The following is a 22,359-nucleotide window of genomic DNA, read 5'->3' on the forward strand; positions in this document are numbered from 1 at the left end:
TCTGCTTTCTGGATGACAGGGGTCCAGGCACTTGGGAATCTCTGCTTCTCACGTGTTTCCAATGGTGGGTGGGTGAGGGCTGTGTTCTGATAAAAGTGTGCACAACCGTGGGTCACTACCCCTTATTTTAGAAGGTGGGCTCTGAAGAGTGCAGTGTGGGCAGGGATGTTTCCCTGAAGTCATCATTTGGATGGTCATGTGCTCTGGAACTCACATCAACTAGCCCAGATGTGATGGGGCAATTTGCAAAGGGAGGACCTTGCAGCTAAGACACAGACCAGGTGCTCTTGTGTCTTGTTGGAAGGACCTGGAAACAAAGTTCTGTGGAACAGGGACTCCTCCAGGTCACAAGGCTCAGTTCAGACTTCTGGGATGCAGAGACCTGCTCAGAGCCACTGTCACTGAGGAGTGAAGGGCCTCAGGCAGGAGGGAGGAGTTGCTGGATTTCACTTGCCCTGTTTGTCAAGTTTCAGCTCTGGTGATGTGTGGAACATGGGCTTAGCTTTGGGAATGTAAGAGGAGAGGTTCCTGGGGAAGGGCTGGCTTTTTCCTTTGATTGAGGTCCTACTGTGTGCCAATCACAGCAGTCCTCTGAGTCAGGGCTGGAAAGCCAGGCACAGAGAGGTCAGGGAGTTTCCAGGTCACACAACATTAGGCGCATCATTAGGGTCTGATGCAGACCTGACGCCCAGCCCACATTCTCTCTCCTTTCCCAGGACCATCATGATCCCACATGTCAGAATCACCCAGAGAGGCCCAGGTATGGGCACTGGGACCTTTCCTGCCTAACATGCAAGGAGTCTTAAGAGGGGCGACAAGGCACTTCCTGAGTCCATGATGCCCAGAGGCTGCTCTTAGCAAGAGGCTCAGCATACACTCTTGGATGAATCCTAGCTCTGTCCTGAGTCACTCTGTCCTCCCTGCCTCAGTTCTTCTGCCCACATGGGGCTGGAAACAGCAGCCACTTCACAAGGGTCTAAGGAACCTCCAGGATCCTGGAAGCAGCACCCTCACACAGGGAGCACGGTCTCCTTAACTTTTCCTCACCTCTTTGCTGGATGAGGAGTCCCAGCGGGGCCCTGGCTTGTCCCAATTCTCACCCCAGATCAGGGTCCAGCAGGGGGTGGTGTCCAGGCTGGACTCTGTCCTCTGCCCCTTTTGGGGACCCTCATTCATCACACCTTGGCTGCCTAGACACTGTCTTCCAGGGGCCACTCTGTGCCTCCCACACCTACCTAGCATCCACCCACCCTGGGTTACTCCAGCGCCCTCTGGCCCTTGGCCACACACCTACTCCGTGTTGAGTGGAAATGAGGTGACCGACATGCTGGGCCTCCTGGACAGTCTGGAGGAGCCCGATATCCCCAACCTGCCCACCACCCCAAGAGCCCAAGTTGGGGAGAGGGTGTGCCTCCATTCATACTCTGATTTGCTCAGATTCTCAGCAACTACTTTTCTGGGTGGATATGGGGGCAGAGGTATGATGTAAAAGCAGGAGACCTGGACAGCAGACCATGAGAAGGGGGCTAGCCCAGGCTGGTCTCATAACCCCCTTAACTTTGGCTTTATCATCTTTAAAGTGGGACAGACTCTTGTGAGGTGAGCAGGATCCTGACCCATAGTCAGACACTGTCCTTCACGCCTTAGAGAAGCTCACTGACTCCTCACGAAAATCTGTGGGGCAGGGACAGGCATTATCACCCATTTCTGCAGAAGTAACTGAGGCACAGAGAGAACAGGTGAGGTGACCACCCCAGATTACAGAGCCCAGGTCATCTGGTTCCAGTGTCCAGGCTCATGGTCAGTGCCCATTCTGGGTTTTCCTCCTCCCTTCATCCTCCACTGGGACCCATGGCCGCAGCCTCATCTCAGTGTGATTGTTCATGGGGAGCAGGATGGGTGCACTGAGGGCCCGTTTCTCTGAGGACTGCTTTCCCAGAAGGCTCAAGAGGTTGACTGTATTCACTACTGGACACCCAGGCCTGGGCCCAGGCCAGCCACACTGCAAAGCCTGAATCAATGATTGTTGAGTGAATACCTGAACCTCTGCATGTACCTGCATGTTGCCCCCAATTCCTCATCTCCACAGCTGGCTACCCGGCCAAAACCCCGTGTAATCAGGCCTGGGCCAGGGACAGTCAAGGGGACCAGAGCTGCTCAGCTGGGGACAGGAAACCTCAGGGGCCCTGTGGCTGTCCCAAGCATCTCCTGGGGCAATTCTCAGGGAAGCCCAGCCAGCTTCCAGAACAGCAATCAGGTCCCAATCCCAGGGGTATATGGAAGGTCTTGAGGGGTGTTTCCTGAGACTGACTTTGTGTATGAAGGGGGCTTGGGGGTCAGGCAGCTTTCAACATCCATTCCAGGCCCACACCCCTGCTGGCAGCATGGAGCTAGTCATAAAGGACACAGGCCGTGGGGCCAAGGCTATAGCAGGGCTCTGCTCCCTCTCTGTGGCTCAGTGTCCTCATCTGTAACAGAGAACTAGTAACAGGGCTATGGGAGGGCTCACTGAGACCCTCCTCTGTGGCTTTGGTTGGACACTGCCCTCCCTCTGCTCAGTGCCCTTCTCTGTAATAGAGAACTAGTAACATTTTTCTTAGCCCCTTTTGGCCCCATTTTTCTGAGTCTCTTTCTACATTGGGCCCAGGGCTTTCACAGAGATCACAGACTTGGGATGTAATCAGAGTGTGGTCACAGCCCTAGTGGTCCCAATTGAGGCCAGAGGAGCTTCAGGGAGGGTGGGAATCCAGAATTGCTTCATGGAGGAGGTGAGATCTGAGCTGTGTCCCCAAGGATGAGCTGTCATCTAGCTGAGGCCTGGCATTGAGCAGGACCCATGTACATGGTTAATGAGGGTGTGAATGAATGAATGGGCACCCCTCTAACAGAGAGTGAGGGGGGGAGTCCCCTAGGCCAAAACAGGAAACACAGGTCACCATGGGGGAGCAGAGGGCGTGGCTGCAGTGTGATGCCTGCCTCACACTTTATGGGTGTCTTGCCACCACTTTAGCGTGTGTTCTGGTGGATTGGGAGCCCTTTCCTCTCCTCTGCTTCAGTATCCTGCTCTTCATTCCCAGCAACACCCACCTGTGTCACCTCAGTGTCCCCAAGTGGACCTGGACCTGTCTTGTGGGAGATTTTGAAGAGGGATTTGATGTGCAGCCCAAGACTGAAGTGGGAGGGAGAGGATAATAGGGACCTCCAGAGTGGATCATCGGCTGGGAATCATCAGAGGGGTGGGGAAGGCAGAGCCTCAGACCTGTAGGATCCTGCTAGTGGTGGCTCCTTCACGAGGGGCTTCACAGGGTGGAAGCAATCATGGGGAAAAGGCAGAGCTCAGTTTGGGGCTTTCTGACATGGAACAGCTCATCACAGAGACGTCCAGAGGAGCTGGATGTAGGGAACGAACATGCCACTGATGTCAGGGTCAAAGCCTGAGACCCAGATGAGGTGGGGCGATGGTGCAGGGGAAGGGGCTTGAGGATATCAAGATGTTCATTCATTGGGGTCCTCAGGGTGGGGACCTTCATGTTCATTTCACAGCCACCTGGTGCCTGACAGAGTTAGGCTTAGGGAGGTCACTGAGTAGACACGTGCCGATAACCTAGATTCTCCTCTTTCCACATAAAGTCCCTGGTGTGAAGCCAGCAGGCACTCTTCAGAGTCATACACCCTCACCCCTGGGCTCTCTGTGTGCCTAGAACCCAGTGGCCCCTTACCTCCCACTCCCCACTGCAGGACCCTTTGCACACCTGCATTTCCACAAGCTATAAAACATCTTCTCTTGCTGTGTGTTTACCCTATGAAACCTCATTGCCCCAGGAAGAGAGGCCTCACATCCTTCCCTTATTAAAGTGGTAAAGCCTTTTGTTCAGAGAAGCCCCTGACAGATCTCACAACCAACCAGGTACCTGTGCATGAATTGATCATGCAGCCCCCTCCTCCTTGTGTGCACAGCACCCCCCCAATAACAGACCCCACACACTCAACCTTGGCGCTCGTGTAGGCACCTCTTGCCTGTGTGGCCTGATGTTGTCTATAGCAGTGTCCCTCTTGAACTTTCCTAAACCCTTCTCAGACACTGGTATTTCTTTACCAACCCAAGTAATTAGCCTGCCATTGTGCCCACAACACCTGAAACAGAGTTGGCTAAATTATGCAGATTGATGATGCAGGTTAATTTGCTATAAAGGTGAAATCAAGGTTTACAAATAAAAGCAACATACATACTCAAGGCAGGACTAAGAACTCACACGGATAACTAAGACCCTCCACATACATCCCACTTTGCCCTTAGGGCCTTTGGGATGGCTGCTTTTCCAGCCAGGATCTCTCTCCGCCTGCTTCTTAAACACCTCCAGAAATCTGCTCAAATGTCCTCCCTGACCTTATTTTTCTCCATGGAACATATCACCTCTGGACATTATGTATATTTTACTTAATTTTCTCTGTGTCCCCCACCAGGCTGTCTGTTGCATGAGGATGGAGACCTGACTGCTTCACTACCTGCTGTGCCCGGTATCTGGAACCCACCCAACACACAGTAGGACCTCAGAGATTGTGTGACGGGTGTGTGATCACTGTAGGCCACAGACAAAAGTCTTCCCAGCAGTCATGGTAAGAGTCATTCATTCTCTACTTACTGAGCCCTACTGTGTGCTGGATACTGACCTGGGTGGGAGGCATGCAGTGGATTAGACACAGTGAGCACACACAGCATGTTAGGAGGGACATGTGCTCTGGAGAGCACACAGGGCTGGGGAAAGTCAGGAGTGCAGGAGTGGAGGAGAAGAGGACCAGGTGGAGACAGTGGTGCCAGAGGAGACAGAGAGGTGGGGCCCAGGTCGTGCAGGGCTTTATGGCTCCTGTGAGGGCTTTTCCTCAGGGCAGTGGAACCATGGCTGGGTACGGAGCAGGGGCCCGCGTCCTGAGTGCTGTGCAGGAAATGGAGCAGGTGTCTGCTGGGGAGATGTGCGTGGAGGAGGCTGTCCCTGTAGACTGTGCAGGCAGAGAAGGCTCCTCTGAGGAGGTGACATCTGAGCTGAGCCCTTGTATGGACCGTGTTTCCACCTTCTGTAGACTGGATGCTTTCATCTGCCCTGCAGCCCTATGCAGGACACACCCTGTTCTCAGTCACCTGGACTTGGCCTCCTGCCTCCCTTGTGGGGCCTCCCACCCAAGAAGGAGTCCTTCTAGATCTAACTCACTACCTCCTCCACTGGACTTGGACTCACACTGAGCCACTGTCCACCTGCCCAACTCACCCAGAGTCAAGTCCAGACACTTGGGGGAGCCCCTCCACTCCAGAGCCCATGAACTTACTCAAATGGCCAGTCCTCAGCCTGCTCACATGCCTCACACTCCCCTCCTGCAGAAACCCTGTGACAGATCATGTCCACAGCACCCTGCTCCTCCGATCCTGACCCCAGGCTTTCCCATGGGGTGTGACCCCGCATAGGTTGCAGTCCCCTCCTCCAGTCTGGTGAGTAGAAACTACCTTTTCTTTTTTCTTTTGTTAATATATTTATTTTTTAATTTTTATTTTATTGAGTTATAGTCAGTTTGCATTGTTGTGTCAATTTCCAGCATAGAACATAATTTTGTCAATTGTGTTTACTCTTTCAAGAAACCATCTCTTGGCTTGATTTTTTCAAATGTTTCTTATATCTCTATTTTATTTATTTCCTCCCTGATCTTTATTATTTCCTTCTTTCTGCTTACTTTTGTTATTTTTGCCCTTCTTTTTCTAATTCTTTTAGGTGGTAAGTTTGATTGTTTATTGCAGTTGTTCCTCGTTTTTGAGGTAGACCTGATTCTCTCGCTATAAACTTCCCTCTAAGCACTGCCTTTTCTGGATCCCATAGGTTCTGTGTGGTTGTGTTTTCATCATCATTTGTCTCAACGTATTTTTTATTTCTTCTTTGATTTCATCATCCACCCATTTTTTTTTAAAGTAGTATGTTGTTTAACCTCCATACTGTCATTTATTTCTCCTTTATTTTTCTGTAGTTAATTTCTAGTTTCATGGTATTGTGGTCAGAAAAAGTTGCTTCAAATATTTTCTATCTTCTTCAAATTGTTAATGCTTCTTTTGTGCCAAAGTATATGATCTATCCTAGAAAATGTGGTATGTGCACTTGAGAAGAATGTATGTTCTATTTTAGGGAAATATAATGTTCTGAAAATATTACCCAAGAGAAATTGTTCTATTGTATCATTTAATTTCTATGTTGTCTTATTAATTTTATGTATGGAAGAGCTGTCCAGTGATGTTAATGGATTGTTAAAGTCTTCTACCGTGATTGTATTCCGATCAAATTTTCCCTTTTTATCTGTTAGTATTTTCTTTTTATCTGTTATATATTTAGGTGCTCCTATGTTGTGTTCATATATGTTAATGAGTGTAATATCTTCATCTATGACTCCTTTAATCATCATAAAATGTCCTTCTTACTCTTTCTTAATAATCTTTGTTTTAAAGTCTATTTTATTTGAAATCACTGTTGATATTACTGCTTTCTTGTGATTTCCATTTGTGTGGAATATCTTTTTCAATCCTCTCACTTTCAATCTATGTGTGTCCTTCTCCCTAACGTGGGTCACTTGTATACAGCGTATTGTAGATACATGCTTTATTATCCACTATGCACTCTATGTCCTTTGATTAAAGCATTTAGTCCATTGACATTTATAGTAATTATTAATAGAAATGTGTTTATCACAATTTGAATTTGTTTTGCAGTTCATTTTGTATTTCCTCTTTGTTCCTTAATTTTTCTTTCTGTGGTTTGATATTTTTCATTTTTATTATCTTGGTGTCTTTTTAGTTTTGTGACTCTATTGTAACTTTTTGGCTTGTGGTTACCCTACTTTGTACATATATTAACCCATTACTATATCTGTTTGTTTTAAACAGATAATAATATAAGCTCAAACCCATCCTACCAAGAACAAAAAAGAGAGAGAGACAGAGAGAGAGAGAGAGAGAAACCTGCATATTTTCTTGCTCGCCTCTCCCACCCTTAATGATTTAGATGCCCTCTTTTATGATTTCATGTTTATTCTGTTGTAATTCATTGTAGCAATCACCTTTCCAATTATGGTTTTCTCCTTTCTGTAGCATCCTGCTTCTTTTCTATTTAGAGTAGGTCTTTCAGTATTTCCTTTAGCATAGGTTTAGTGTTGCTAACTTCTTTTAGTTTTTGCTTCTCTGTGAAGTTCTTTATCTCTCCTTGTATTCTAAAGGATACCCTTGCTGGATAAAGTATCCTAGGCTGCATCATTTTTTCATTCAGGACTTTGAATATACCTTGCTTCTCCCTTCTGGCCTGTACTGTTTTTGTAGAGAAATCAGCTGAAAATCTTATGGGGGTTCCCTTGTAGCTCATTCTTTGTTTTTCTCTTGCTGCCTTTAGAATCATTTCCCATTCTCAACCCTGGTCATCCTGATTGTAATATGTCTTGGTGTGAGTCTGTTTGGGTCCTCCTTGTTTGGGACGCTCTGTGTTTCCTGTACTTGGATATCTGATTCCTTCTTTAGGTTTGGGAAGTTTTCAGTCATGATTTCTTCAAATATCTCTTCAATCTCCTTTGTTCTTTCTTCTCCTTCTGGGACCCCCATTATGAGTAGGTTGGCATGCTTTATGTTATTCCATAGGTCTCTTATATTGCTTTCATTGGTTTTTATTTGTTGTCTCTCAGCTGTTTTGTTGTCCTGTCTTCTAAGTCACATATTCATTCCTCTCAATTATCCAGCCTACATTTTACAGCCTTTACCTCAACTCTCCTCTCAGCAAATGAGTTTTCCAATTTTCCCTGGCTCTTCTTTAGAGTTTCAATTTCGTTATTTGACATATTCTCTGTCTCTATACACAATCTCTTTTAGTTTCTTCAGTACTTTGATCACTCCTTTTTTGAAATCATCTAGTAGACTATCAATGTCTATTTCATTGATTGTTCTTTCAGGGGGCTTATCTTGTTCTTTTAATTGAGACAGGTTGCTCTGCTTTTTTACCTTGCTTATATCTCTCTGGCACTATGGCTTATGCAGTATCAATTGTCTACTGTGGTCTTTTAAGAGTTTATTTATTTATATAAAGTGGATGCAGAAATAAAACTAAGCACAAAGAAATTAGTTTTAAAAGCAGTATAATCAATAACAGAAGAACATGTTGAAACAAGATAACAATTGAGTTGGGATGAATTTTTAAAATATTAAAGGAAGAAAAAATATTTGAGAACAGAGTATAATCACAACAGAAGAACAAAACAAGGATAAAAATGAAATTGGACAAATTGAAAGATAATAATAAAATTATTTTAAAAGAAAATTTTAAAAGGGATTAAAAGTAGAAATATAAAAATTATTTAAGAAGTAACATTTAAAAAGTAAAAGAAAATGGAACAGAAAAGGAAAAGAGTATGTTCCCGTGGAGATTGTGTGCCCTTAGTAATTTTATCAAGAAGTTCTTCTTAAATATGTGTGGTTACCAAGTCTTACTTCTGTGCCTTTTGTCTGTTATCACTTTGGTTAATGATGTGGCCATTAACCTGTTAACCAGAGCCTACCCTGGCTATTGAATGGGGACTCCTCTTTGTTTTGTGGTTGTCAAAGCTCCTGCCCTTGCCTTGCTTCATGAACTCAGCTTGTTGTTTCCAGAGACCCTCTGGTCACACCCTTGGTCTGTGCTGCTCCCAGTGCCTGTAGGTAGACATGTCACTTCTCCTCCCAGTGCTGCATCTTGGTGCTGCACTCCTGCATGGTAGGTGGGCAGGTTGTGCCCCTTCCCAATGCCATGTCCAGGTGCAGCAGTCCTCCACAGTAGTTGGGTAGTTTGCTCCCCTATTCAGTGCTACTCCCCACACCACATCTGTTCCACACTCTGTGGGTGGGCTTGAGGCAAATGGCCACACCAGCCCTAGTCCCTGCTCTTTGCTAGAACTTTGCTCCTTGTTCATTTGTCTTAGAGGTGTGAGTTCGTAGAGGCACCAGGACAGAAACTTCCTATATGTCTGGGGATGTAAACAAGTCTCAGTCCCACCTATGAGGTTGTAGAACTGCCAGGTACATATTCAGGTTTCAACCCCATGTCTGCCTGGGTGGGTATGATGGCTGTGGCTGAGACTCATCCCTCTTATTCTGAAAAATCACCAGTTATGTTGCCGTGAGTCAGCAGAAACAAAGGATGAAACACCCCTTCCCCCAGGCAAGCCAGCAATATTGCTTTGCTTTATTTTTTTTCTTATTTTATGGGAGGCCCAGGCTGTTCTGACCTGTATACAATCCAAGCAGTTGTCCACAGCACACTGCAGTCCCCCAGGGTTACCTATGTACAGTCATCCAGAGTCTGCCTGGATCCAGCAGCCTGTCCCTTCCCATCCCTGATTCACTTCTAGGTTTGGGGGTTGTTGTCACACTTTGTGCCCATTTAACTTAATTCTGTCAGTCAAGGGTGGTTCTGTACACATCTGGGCCTCAGAGGTTCCCTGTCCATCCTGCTGACCTCTCCGTTGGAAAGAGGGAGACCCAGTCAACCAGCACTATCCCTCCTTTGCTGCTCCCTCTTCAAAGGACCAACCCCAAGCCATTTTGCATTTTCTTCCTTCTTTTTTCCTCTTCTCCTACCAGATTGGTGGCACATTTTGTCTTTTGAAGATGGCAATGTTGTATCAAAGTTCAGCAGATGTCCTGAGTGGATGGGTGTGTCTGTGAATGTCAGTCTTGGTGAATTTATTGGAGAGGATAAGATACAAGCATCCTTCTACTCCACTATCTTGGCCTTTCTGCAAGAATATACACTCTTAATAATTTTGTCATAAGGTTATTTTTAACTATGGGTGGTTGCCAAGTCTTCCTTCCACGCCTTTTGCCTGTTATCCCCTATGTTGGTGGTGTGGCTGGTGTTCTGGTGGCCTGAATCTGCCCTGGCTATTGAGCAGGAGCTCCTTTTTTTCTGTGGTTGTCACACTCCTGCCCATATCCTGCTGTGAAAACTCCACTTGCTGGTTCCAGAGGCCGTCTAATCGTGCCCCTGGTCTGTGTCCCAGCATCGGTAAATGGGTGGTCTGCACCCCCCACCAGATGCCTGGTCCCAGGACCACACTTGTGCAAGGTAGTTGGCAGGTAGCTCCCCTGCCGCATTAGGTCCATGCTTTGTAGGTGGACTCAGAGGAAACAGCTGCACTAGCCCTCACCCCTGCTCTGTTCCAGAACACTGCTTCTTGTGCATTTGTCTTAGAAGAGCCAACTCAGAGAGGCATCGGTGTGTAATGGTCCCTTCTTCTTGGGACTGTAAACAAATCTCAGTCCCACCTATGAGGTTGTGGAGCCCCTAGGTAGGGATTTGGGTTTTGACCCCTCCTCTACCTGGGAACCATGCACCAGAAAATATGGTGGCTATGGCTGAGCCTTGACTCTCTTCTCCCAAGAAGTCTCCAATAATGGCACTGTGGGTCTGCGGACACAAAGGCTATGGCTCCCCTTCCCCCCAGGGCACACCAGCAGTGTTTTCTGCCTTTTTTATTTTGTATTTTATGGGGGACCCAGGCTGTTCTGTATACTCTCCCAGCCATGGCACACAGAACATTGCAGTCCCCCAAGGTTTCCTCTGTAGAGTCAGCCCGAGTCCTCTGCTCAACTCAGGCAGCCTGTCCCATCCCACACCTGCTGGTTCGCGTCTAGGGCTGGGGATCGTTGGGACCCTTTGTGCCCAATTAACTTATTTCTGTCAGTCAAAGTCTATTCTATACAGATCTGAGCCTCTGAGGTTCCATCTCCATCCTGCTGACCTGGCCATTGGAGTTGGGGAGACCCAGTGTATTAATGCTATTCCTTCTTTGCTGCTCCCTCCCCATTGGAATGGTCCAGAACTATTTTCCTTTTTCTTCTTTTCTACTGTTCTCCCACAAGATTTGTGGAAAATTTTATCTTTTGAAGAAGCCAATATTCTGTCAAAGTTCAGCAGGTGTTCTGGGTGGTGGGTGTGTCTGTTGATGTCACTCTTGGTGAATTTGTGGGAGAGGGTGAGCTCTGAGCATCTTTTTTACTCCACCATCTTTCCTCCTCCTTCACTCTTTTTCTTTTGATTGGAACATTTAGTCCATTGACATTTATAGTAGCTATTTTATAGATGTGGGTTTATTGCCATTTTGAAATTTGTTTTCCAGTTGATTTTGGTAATTATTTGTTTCTTTCTTTTAATTATTTTTATTTTTGTGGTTTGATAAATTCCTTTTCTATTAGCTTGGTTTCTTTTTGGGTTTTATGACTCTATTATATACTTCTGATTTGTGGTTATCTTGTCATTCAAGTATGGTAACCCCTTTCTTCATCTGTTTGGTTTTAGTTGATAGTCATGTGGGCTCAAGTGCATCCTAAAAAGAAAGAAGACAAAGAGAAAAAAGAAAAAAAAAGAGAAAAAATATATATTCTCTTGCTCTCCTCTTCCACCTTTCATGATTTTGCTATTCTCTCTTTCTTGTTTGCCTTCTTGTTTTCTTTATTGACTTACTGACTTATTTATATCCTCATGTTTTCCCTTGCAACTCACTGAATTTATCGCATTTCCAATTATGGTTTCTTAATTTCTATAGCTTCCTATTTATTTTTTATTTAGATTAGAACTTTCAAATTGTTTTTTAGCATAGATTTAGTACTGCTGAATTCTTTTAGTTTTTGCTTGTCTGTGAAAATCTTTCTCTCTTTCTGTTCTAAAGGGTAGTCTTTCTATATAGAATATCCTAGTTTGCAGGCTTTTTCTTATTCAGGACTTTGAATACATCTTGCCACTCCCTTCTGGTCAGAAGATTTTAGGTAGTGAAATCTGCTGAATGCTTATGGGACTCCCTTGTAACAAACACTTTGTTTTTCCCTCACTGCCTTTAGACTATTTTATTTTACTTTAACCATTTTAACTATAATATGTCTTGGTGTAGGTCTGTTTGGTTTCTCCTTGTTTGGGACCCTGTGTGCCTCCTGTACTTGGATAATTCTTTCCTTCTTAAGGCTTGGAAAGTTTTCAGTCATGATTTCTTTAACTAACTTTTCAATCCCCCTTTCTCTTTCTTCTCCTTCTGGGACTCACCATTATGCATAGGCTGGCACACTTTATATTATCTTGCTTTAATTGGTTTTTATTGACTTTTCTGTCTGCTGTTCTTTTTGGGTTATTTCTTTTATCTTGTTTCCTAAGCCATTTATTCATTCCTCTGCATTATCTAGTCTTCTTTTGATTGCCTGTAGTTGAATTTTCTATTTTTAACTAACTCTTCTTTATAGTTTAAATTTTCTTTGTAAAGTTTTCTGTCTCTATTGATAGTCTCTTTTATTTCTTTCAGTGAGTTGATCATTTCCTTTTTGAAGTCTAGTAGACTATCAAAGTCTATTTTACTGATTGTTCTTTCAGAGGATTTCTCTTGTTCTTTTAATTAAAAGTGGTTCCTCGGCTTCTTTATTTTACTTATATTTCTCTGGCTCTATGTATTTCTTTTAGACCCGTTTCTGAGCTGTGATATGTAGTAGGCAGGGTTGGAGCAATTCAGTTGTGAAGAAGAATAGGCAGAAGATGTTCACTGGGGTGTTCTCTCTGTGGTGTTGCCTGTCACTTGTTATGCAGACTTACAAAGTACTATTTGTTGATGTTGGCTTTATCCCTGCCTTAGCTATGGGAATGTCAGCCACCTACTCTGGTGCCCCTCAGGTTCTGAGCCCCAGGAAACATCAGTGCAGATCCAGCAGTGTCAGTCCCTTGGACCTGCCTTAGCAAGTGTGCAGTCACACACATGAATTTGTGGTCCACTACAGGTTCAGCTCAAACCCCAATCCCGCACCCACATATGGAACCATACACCACCCTGTTGTAAATACCCTCACTGGCCACCCTTCTTGAGTCAGAACTCCACTCACTGCCTGTAAGTCTCAGAGGTGTGGATCCACAAAGTGACCAGATACAGCAAATCCACCCTCTCTGCCTGGGGCTGTAAACAAATCTCATTCCTGCCTGTGAAGTTGCAATGGCACAGGGTATGGAGTCAACATTCAGCTCTGCCTTTGTGCAGCAGTGTTGGCTATCACCAAGCCCCATTTCTCTTCTCATGAGAACACACCAACAATGGAGCCAAGTGGAGAAAGTGACTTTGGCACAGCTGTGTTTCATTCCTCCCCCATTATACCAACATTGGTGCTTTTTTATGAGAGTTTCAGTCTTTTCTGTTCCACACACACACACACAGCCAGAGCTCACACTGCCCTCTAGTTTCCTGAGGCTGCCTCTCTGCAGTGTGACCCAGCACTCTGCCTGGGCTCTTCACTGACTCCAGTAGCCAGTTCTGGCTCATCCCTGCTAGCTCATGTCTAGGGCTGGTCATCACAGGGACCTCTGTGTCAGTTTTCCCCAGTTCTGCCTGCCATGCAGTTGCCACTGTCTCCTCCAAACCTTTGAAGCTCTGCTTCTTTCCTAGCTGATCTCCCAGCTAGAGAGGTTGTGTCCCAGTGTGAGTGTGCCTTTCTTCCTATGCTACTCTTTCCCTGCAGGATCAGTTCTGCACTGAATTTTTCTTTTCTCTTTTTATTCCTTACCATATTTTGTGAGAATCTTCCTGTATTTCAAAATAAGAGACACTCTACCAGAGTTCAGGAGGTTTCTGTGCAATTCAATGTTTTTGTAGATGTAATTCTTTGCGTATTTGTGGGAGAGGTCAAGCTGTGAGTCTGTCTACTCTGCCATTTTGGCTCCTTCAAATTTTAAAATAGGGCTAGGTCTTTCTTAATTACTCTTAACAAGCTGTTGTAGTTTTCAGCGTACATGTCTTGTAATTTTTCCTTGCCTCTATTGGATGCTGATTCAGAACATACACAACCTTCTGGAGAAACCTGTCCCACCCTGCCATTTACTGCCAAATAGCTGGCCTGTGTCTGAGTCACCAAAAGGTTTTGTTCTTTATCTGATTCTTAATTCTTTAGAATTTATCATTTTACTCTCATAAATGCTGATTGTACTTGTAACAAATATTTTAAAATAAAAAAATAAACTTTATTCTATAGATGAAATATGAATGAATCTCAAGTGACATATGCTTTTAATACCTTAGAATTAGTAAAGCAATATAGATACATTATAAATGCTTGAAATGTTGCCTAAAGGAAAAGTGCAGAGATTTGCAAATCCCACTCCCAGAAGTGACCGTCATTAGTGGTTTGGTGACCATCTCTCAGTCTCTATCTCTCTCATTCTCTCTGCCTCTGTCTCTCACACACCACAAGATTCATTTACATCTATGATGATTTGACACATATGTGGTCATAGAGATGGCATCTTGGATGTAGATGATGGATTAACAGGCATCCAAACTGAGGGCTTCCTTGACATCAGGTAAAGACCTAGCACTCATTTTTCCAGCTGTACAACAATCATTCCTCCATCTGAACCAGAACTGATGAATCCCACCCCCTCTCCATGAACATTAGTGTTGCTTCCATTTCCCTAGTAGTTTAAACAGGACTGTGATGAACATCCTTGAAAAGACATCTTTGAAAAATTGTGCAAGAATTTTAGTATGATCAATGGTAAGCATTAGCACTGCTCGAAAAGTGGTGCACTTGTGGAACTGTGATGCATCCTGCATACTGTTCTCCCAGAGAGGAGAGTCTGCTCACTCTTCCCTCCAGGGGATCTACTGTGGCCTCTGCCTCCTCATGTTGTCACTAGAGCTGGTTGTCACCAGGCTAAAGGCCTGCCAGTGTGATGTTGACCAATGCTGTCTCCGAAGTGTGAACATCTTCTTGCATTCTCACTTGAGAGGTCGAGCATCTCTAATATACACTGGCCACCTGCATTGCCTCTTGTTGGAATTGCATGTGTTTGTTCTGTTTCTGTTTAGAACACAGTGTTTCAAGATATTTTTGGACCACAGGGATGTGAAACCTTTCTCTGACTTTAGGTTATGAAAAATGATATTTCCATGTTGTGGTTTGTCTTTCATGGATTTTGATTATTATTATTTTTTTATTTTGTTAGATTATGTTTTGCCACAGGAAGAGCTAAGCATCTCCCTCCTGGCTCTGGTTTCACACATAGAATAGCAGTGCCTATCTCGAGATTATGCACATAGTTACTAAAAATATTCATTTTGTATATCTCATATTTAATCCACCTGGATTTCCCTTTGAAATAACCAAAATGCTACTTCAAGTAAAAAAAAAAAAAACACCAATCCCTTGTTAAAATATGAGAGCAGACACAAACAGCCACCTTTTGTATGATTTCATTGATAGGGAACATCCAGTGTAGGGAAAGACACACCGAGAGAAAGAGGATTAGGGCTTGTCAGGGGTTGGGGGAGGGAGAAAAGAGAATGTGTGCTTTGGATACGGGTTTTTATTTTGAGGAAAGAAACAGTCTGAAACTAGACAGTGATGATGGTTACACAGCATTGTGAATGCACTTAATGCTCCTGAATTGCACAATTTAAAATGGAAAAACATCTAAATTTTATTATGGTAAACTTAAAACATAAAAATAGATGGTAATCTAAATGACATGAAAGAAAACAAGGAAATGACAGAAAAAAGAAACAAAAATGATGCCAGGAGAAGGGAAGTAAAGTTCGGGTCTGAGAGTGGGTTGATTCTTAGAATTAGATGACAGTGTTGGTGGTTGCAGAGACATCTCAGCCCGTAGGGGTGGTGATGCCTGAATTGGCTCTGGGTCTCATAGAAGTATGTGTGTAGGTGCAGGGGGAGCTACAAAATCAGGCTCAGGGTCTCCCTGCAGGACTGGTAATGTAACCTGGTTCTAGGTCTCCTGTAGGGCTAGTCTTACAGTCTGCAAAGCTGGTGGGATGTGACACGGTCCTGTGTGTTTTGCAGGTGCAGGCTCGGGTTCCCGAGCAGGGTTGTTAGAATGGGACCCAGTCCTGGGTCTCCTGCAGGAGCCAGCTCAGGATCTCATGCAAGACCAGGCTCAGGGTATCCTTGTAAGGCTTGTGGAATGAGACCCCATCATTTTTCTCCTGCAGCAGCAGATTCAGGGTGTCCCTGCAAGGTTTTGCAATTTCACCCTGCTCTATAACTCCTGCAGGAGCAGGCTTGGACTGTCCCTGCTGGGTTGTTGGAATATGACCCATCTCTGATTCTCTTTCAGAAGCAGGCTCAGGGTCCCCCTATAGGGCTAGTCGATTTTGTTCCAGTCTTAGGTCCTTTGCAGGTACAGGACTGGGGTCTCCCTTCAGGGCTGGTGAAATGTGACTCAGCTGTTGGTCTCTTGCAGAAACAGGCAGAATTTCTCCCTGCAAGCCTTGTAGAATGAGACCCAGTGCTGGGTCTCCTACAGGAGCATGCTCGGGGTCTACATGCAGGGCTAGTGGAATTGGACCTGGCTAATGGTGTCCCTGCAGTGCTGCTGGAATTGTTCCAATTCTTGGGTGTCTTGAAGGTGTAGGCTCTAAGTCTCCCTGCATTGCTAGTGAAATGTGACCCAGTTGTGGTTCTCCTGAAGGGACAGTCTCAGGGTTTCCCTGCAGGGCTGGTGGATGGGACATAGTCCTGGGTCTCCTGGAGGAGCAGGCTCATGTTGCAACATGACCAATCTCAGGTTCTCCTGCAGGAGTAGGCTTGGGGCCTTCCTGAAGGGCTAGTGGAATTGGACATGGCTCATGGTCTCTCTGCAGTGCCATTGGAATTGGTCCAATTCTTGGGTCTTTTGAAGGTGTAGGTTGCAGGCTGATAAATTACCTGTAGGGCTGGTGGAATGTGACATGGCTCTTAGTCTAATGCTAGAGCTGATTCAGGGTCTTTCTACAGGGTTGGTAGAATTGGTCCCAGGCCTGGGTCTCCTGCATGTGCAGACCATGGTATCCCTGTAGGGCTTGTGGAATGTGACTGGGTTTCTGTTTCCTGCAGGGGCAGGCTCAGAATCTCCTTGCAGTGTTGCTGGAATGGCACATGGTTCTGAGTTTCCTGCAACAGCAGGCTTATGTCCTTCCTGCATGGCTAGTTGAATATGACTCAGACCTTGGTCACTTGCAGGAGCAGGCTAGTTTTCTCACTGCTGGGATGGTGGAATCAGACCCTGTCCTGAGTCTTCTGCAGAAGCAGCTCCAGGTCTTCCTGCAGGGCTGTTGGAACATGACCCATTACTGGTTCTGCTTCAGGAGTAGGCACAGAGTCTCCTTGCAAGGATAGTGTAATTGGACCCAGCTCAGGGGTCACTACAGGGCTGATGAAATGTGTCCTGGCTCTGTGGTTCCTGCAAGTGTAGATTCTGTGTCTCCCTTCAGGGTTGGTTTAGTGGGACCCATTCCTGGGTCTCTTGTAGTAGTAGGCTCAGAGTCTCCCTGCAGGGCTGGTGGAATGGGCCCCTTCTCTAGGTCACCTGCCAGAACAGATTTGGACTCTGCCTTCAGGCTGGTGGAATTGGGCCTGTTCTTGCATCTCCTGCAGGAGCAGGCCTTGGTTCTTCCTGGAAGAATACTGTAATATGACCCATCTCTGGTTCTCTTGCAGGAGAAGCTCATGGTCTCCCTAGAAGGTTAGCATAATTTGTCCCATTCCTTGGTCCAAGGCTCAGGGTATCCCTGCAAGGTTGGTGACATGGGACCTAGTCCTGTGTCTCCTGCAGTAGCAGGTTCTGTTCTGTTTGCAGGGCTGGTGGAATGTGACTCCACCCTGTGGTTCTTTTGCAGATGCAGGCTCAGGGACCCCACCAGAACTGATGGCTCTTAGTCTCCTATGGGAGCAGGTGAGGGATTCCCTGGAGAGCTGTTGGAATTGGTCCCAGTCCTGGGTCTCTTACAGTTGCAGGCTCAGTGTCTCCCTGGAGGGTTTGTGGAATATGACTTGGCTGTGGGTATGCTGCAGGAGCAAGCCCAGTGTTTCCATGCAGGGTTGGTGGAATGGGATCTAGTTCTGGCTCTCCTGCAGGAGGAGGCAGGGGTTCTCCCTGGAGAGGCTGATGGAATTGGACTGGGATGTCTGTCTCCTGCAGGAGCAAGCCTATGGATTACCTGCAGAGCTGGTAGAATGTCACAACTCTTGTTCTTCTGCAAGAGCTGGCTCATATTCTCTGTGAATGGCTTGGTCTCCCCCAGGAGCAGGTTTGTAGTCTCACTACAGGGCTGGTGTTATGTGACCCGCACTGTGTTTTCTGCAGATGCAGTCTTAGTGTTTGACTGCAGGTTTGGTGGAATGGGACTAAGTTCTGGGTTTCCTGGAGTAGCAGGCCCACGGTCTCCCTTCTGGGGTATTGGAATGTGACCCAGTCATGTGTTTCCTGCCGAAGTGGCCTCAGGATATCCCTGCAGGGCTGTTGGAATTGTACCTCACTGTGTATCACCTGCAGGATCAGGTTTGTGCTCTCCCAGCAAGGCTGGCGTATTTGGACCTATTCCTGGGTCTCCTGCAGAAGCAGGATTTCAGTCTTCCTGCAGGGCTTCTGGAATATGACATATCTCTAATTTTCCTGCAGGATCAGGCTTGTGGGTCACCCAGCAAGGCTAGTGGAATTGGACCCACTTCAAGGTCTTAGTGCATGATTGATGGAATGGGACCCAGTCCTGGGTCTCCTGCAGAAATTGGCTCAGAGTCTTCCTGCAGGACTGGTGAAATTGGACCAATTCCTGAGTCTCCTGCAGGAGGAGGCCCTGCATCTTCCTGGAGGGATGGTGGAATATGACAGAGATCTGTTTCTCCTGCAGGAACAGGCTCAAGGTCTCCCTACAAGGCTAGTGTAATTGGACACATTCCTGGATCCATTGCAAGTGAAGGCATGATGGTCTTCCTACACAGCTGGTGGAATGTGATTCGGCTCTGAGTCTCCTGCAGGAGTAGGCTTAGGGTCTCCTTGAAAGATTGGTGAAATTGGACACAGTGCTGTCTCTCCTGCAGTAGCAGGCTCAGGTTCTCCCTACAGTATTGGTAAAATTGGACCTGGCTCTAATTCTCCTGCAGTAGCAGACTGAGGTTATACCTGCATGGCTGGTTGAGTGTGAAGGAACAGCAAGTCTTAATACATTGGCCCACTCCTGGGAAAAGGATAAACAGGGCTTGGTGCATGGTCTCTTGTATTGTCTGAAAAAGACCCTTGAGATGTGTTGATTCTGATGACCTCTTCCAAGAACTTGAACACTTTTAGAATCTCTGCCCATTCATCTTGTTTAGACTGAAGGACTCTGCCTTTCATCAGTTCTTGGAATAGAGATCAACACAAAAGGAAAGAGGGAAGAAAAAATTACCAATCTATCTGTTGCGAAATCAGCTGAAGACATTAAAAAGTTCTCTTGCAATGCACTTGTTTCTATTTTGGTGCAGTTAGAATTATTTCCTTATTATCAATTTTGGCCATTTAAATTAGAATACATATTGTTCTAGGCCTACTGGGGTTCATTATGCTTGGACGCTCTGTGCTTGCTGTGTTGAGATAGCCGGTTCTATCTTTGGTTTAAGAAAATTTCATTCTGATTTCTTCAAATACCTTTTCAAACCATTTGTCTTTATTCTTTCCATGTGGGATCCCTATGAGTCATACACTGGTATGTTTTCTCTTATCCCAGGTTTCAGTTGCACTGCTTGCATTGGTTTTCACTAGCTTTTCTATGTCGTGTTCTGACTGAGTTATTGCGATTATCCTGTTTTCTAAGTCATTTATTTGTTCCTGTGCATTATCTAGTCCGATTTGGACTGTCTTTAGCTTAGCTTTCTCACCATTGAGTTTTCTGATTATATTTGGCTCATCTAAAGTGTTTCTCTTTCCATTTATACTAGCCTGCATTTGTATTCATAGACTCAAGATTTCCTTCAGTGTTTTTATGTCCTCCCTTTTCAAGTCATGTTCTAGTAAATTTTGGGGGTCTAATACATTGGATGTTCTTTCAGGAGACTCCTGTCTTTTGAAAATTTGGAATAGTTCTTTTAACTTTATTATATCCCTCTATCGCTATGGGTTAAGGATTATCAGTTATCTATTATAGACTTGAACGGCTTTTGTAAGTGAAATCATTTCTGTGCACATTTAGTTTTAATGCTGTGAGGATTGTTTTTGGTATGTAATGATGCCATGCATTCCTTCTGTGTCTGTTGCCTGTTATATCTATGATTGCTACTGCGGTTTTTGTTGTGGTGAATATAACCTATTCTAGTAAAGTTAGCAGAGTGTCATTTTGGTTAAATGTTTATCATAGCTCTGACAGTGCTGGGACTACTAATTTTTGCTGGAATAGAGGTTTCCAAATGGTTTCTGGGCTGCAGGCTGGATATGTGGAGAGGGAATTGTTCCAATACACACTCATGAAAGTGCATTCGTCCTTACTGTTGCCACGGAAAAGTCAAAATTTTATAATGGGTTCCCTCAGGTTCTCTGCAAACAAAAACAAAAGTGGAAACAAATCTAATGATGTCACGCATTAGAACCTGCTGAAACAATCCTGCAGTGCCACAATTGGGTCCTTAGTGTAGTACTGGGTCAGCACCACAACTATAGTTGCATTAGCATGTGGTAGGCAAGGTTGATGGAAAGGCTTCAAATTCTCCTATTTTTCAGCAGATCTCTGCTCCAAGAACTTTTGTCAATAAGGCGTGGGAACTCAAAGGCAAGCATGGAGCATTTCAAAAACCTCTGCTTTGGACAATAAGAAATTTCAATCCTGCCTATGAAAGTTGCAGATCTTTTGGCTATAGAATCTTATTTCAACACTAAATTGCCCTGGATTCTAGAAACCAGATAAAGATGGCTCTGATTGAGACCATTTCTCCTTTATGGAGAAAATGAGCAATTATACTGTGGATGTGAAAAGGCTGTGACTAAGGCCCTGAGTTACTAAGCTAATCCACAACACATATGCCAGCAGATTTAATATTAAGAGAGGACCCAGGCAGATCTGTTCTCTAGATAGTACCAACCACAGCCCAAAACAATCTCCAAACCCCTGGGAATAAATTTGTGACATCAGCCACACCCCTAACACACAGATTCCACAGGCACTCCTAGCTCAAAATTGGCAGATGGAGTCTTGGTCTGGGAATCAATTGCAGAGAAATTTTGTGATTATTGCTTTCAGTTATGTCAATCAAACGTCCACTATGCACTCTTTTAACCCTCAGCGCATCGTCTTCCATCTTAAATGACCTGTCCACTTTAGAGTGTGCATCCCAGTAAAACACAGTTTCCCCTTTACTGCTCCTTCCCCCAAGGTCAGGTCCTGCACTGATTTCCATTCTCTACTTTGCCTTCTACTCTTTCCAGGTTATGTGAGAATTCTTTCTGACTTTTGAAGTAAGAGATGTTTGGCCATTATTCAGCAGGGATCCTGAGCCAAGGGCCGGGAGAGTGGATGTTTATCTTGCTGTATATATGGGAGAGAGTGAGCGAAGTTTGCACTGGTACTCTGCCAGTTTGGCATGGATAAATTAACACAATTTAGACATAACTCACAGACACTTGATCCTTATTTAGCTATTTTTCTCTATATCAATGGTGGAAGGATGTGTTCGAAGATTCCAAGTCTGACAATGTGTACGTACCTCCATTGTAGACTTTCAAATAGTTAGCAGAATTGAATTACATACTATGGGAAGTGTATCAAAATAAAGATATTTTAGAAATATACTAAATCTAACTACAAGACAGAGTTGCCATATTTAGGTAGCAGCTTGAAATACCCAAATAAGAAAAATACACAGAAAATATAAATTAGCAGCCAAAAGTCATGAAGGAGGCAGGTCAACACTTTTCTCTTGGTGCTTCCAACACTAATAAAAACAATGAAATAATTCTTAGAATCATTAACAACCACAACCATGGGTTTCCATTGTTCATGTGGTGCCCTTTCCTAATAATGGCACATACTGGTCAATGTTGGCGATTCAAGGGGCAACATTACTATTTAGGAAAGCACAAAGAAACCCAAACAATGAATTTTTATATAGGCTTGGTTTCAATAGCACTTAGAGACATTATAGATATGAGAACACTGCAACAGTTTTGCTAGGCTATTGAGAATCATGTGCTCTTCTATGAAAGATGAGAATGTTTAATCATCCAATTATGTTGAGAAACACAATTAAACCTGACAAATATGGCAACCACATATTTGCACCTGGTACTTGACTGAAGGGAAAAGATGGTCCACAAAAAATGTGTCACTACATATCTATGCCAACAATTACACTTCATTTCAATAACAGAATTATAATAGTTACAAATACTGTTTTGAAAAACTGAGGATAAATAAATATTCAAATTCAGGCAAAGAATCCACTCACTTACAAAACACCCTTCACACCAAAGTAGATATAACCCCAGCATGATCTGAATCTGGGGGAAGGTCATCATTTCACAGTGTGAGCTAAGAATTCAAACCAACCTATTT

The 22,359-nt window shown here is 44.7% G+C and overlaps 1 protein-coding gene across 1 annotated transcript in view; it reads left to right on the plus strand.

Annotated features, from left to right (window-relative positions):
• Window positions 1-22,359, plus strand: part of LOC140693658 (uncharacterized) — a 676,856-nt gene that overhangs the window by 31,433 nt on the left and 623,064 nt on the right. The window lies entirely within an intron of this gene.

Source organism: Vicugna pacos, unplaced genomic scaffold (genome assembly GCF_048564905.1).
Source record: "Vicugna pacos unplaced genomic scaffold, VicPac4 scaffold_20, whole genome shotgun sequence".
Taxonomy (NCBI): Eukaryota; Metazoa; Chordata; class Mammalia; order Artiodactyla; family Camelidae; genus Vicugna; species Vicugna pacos.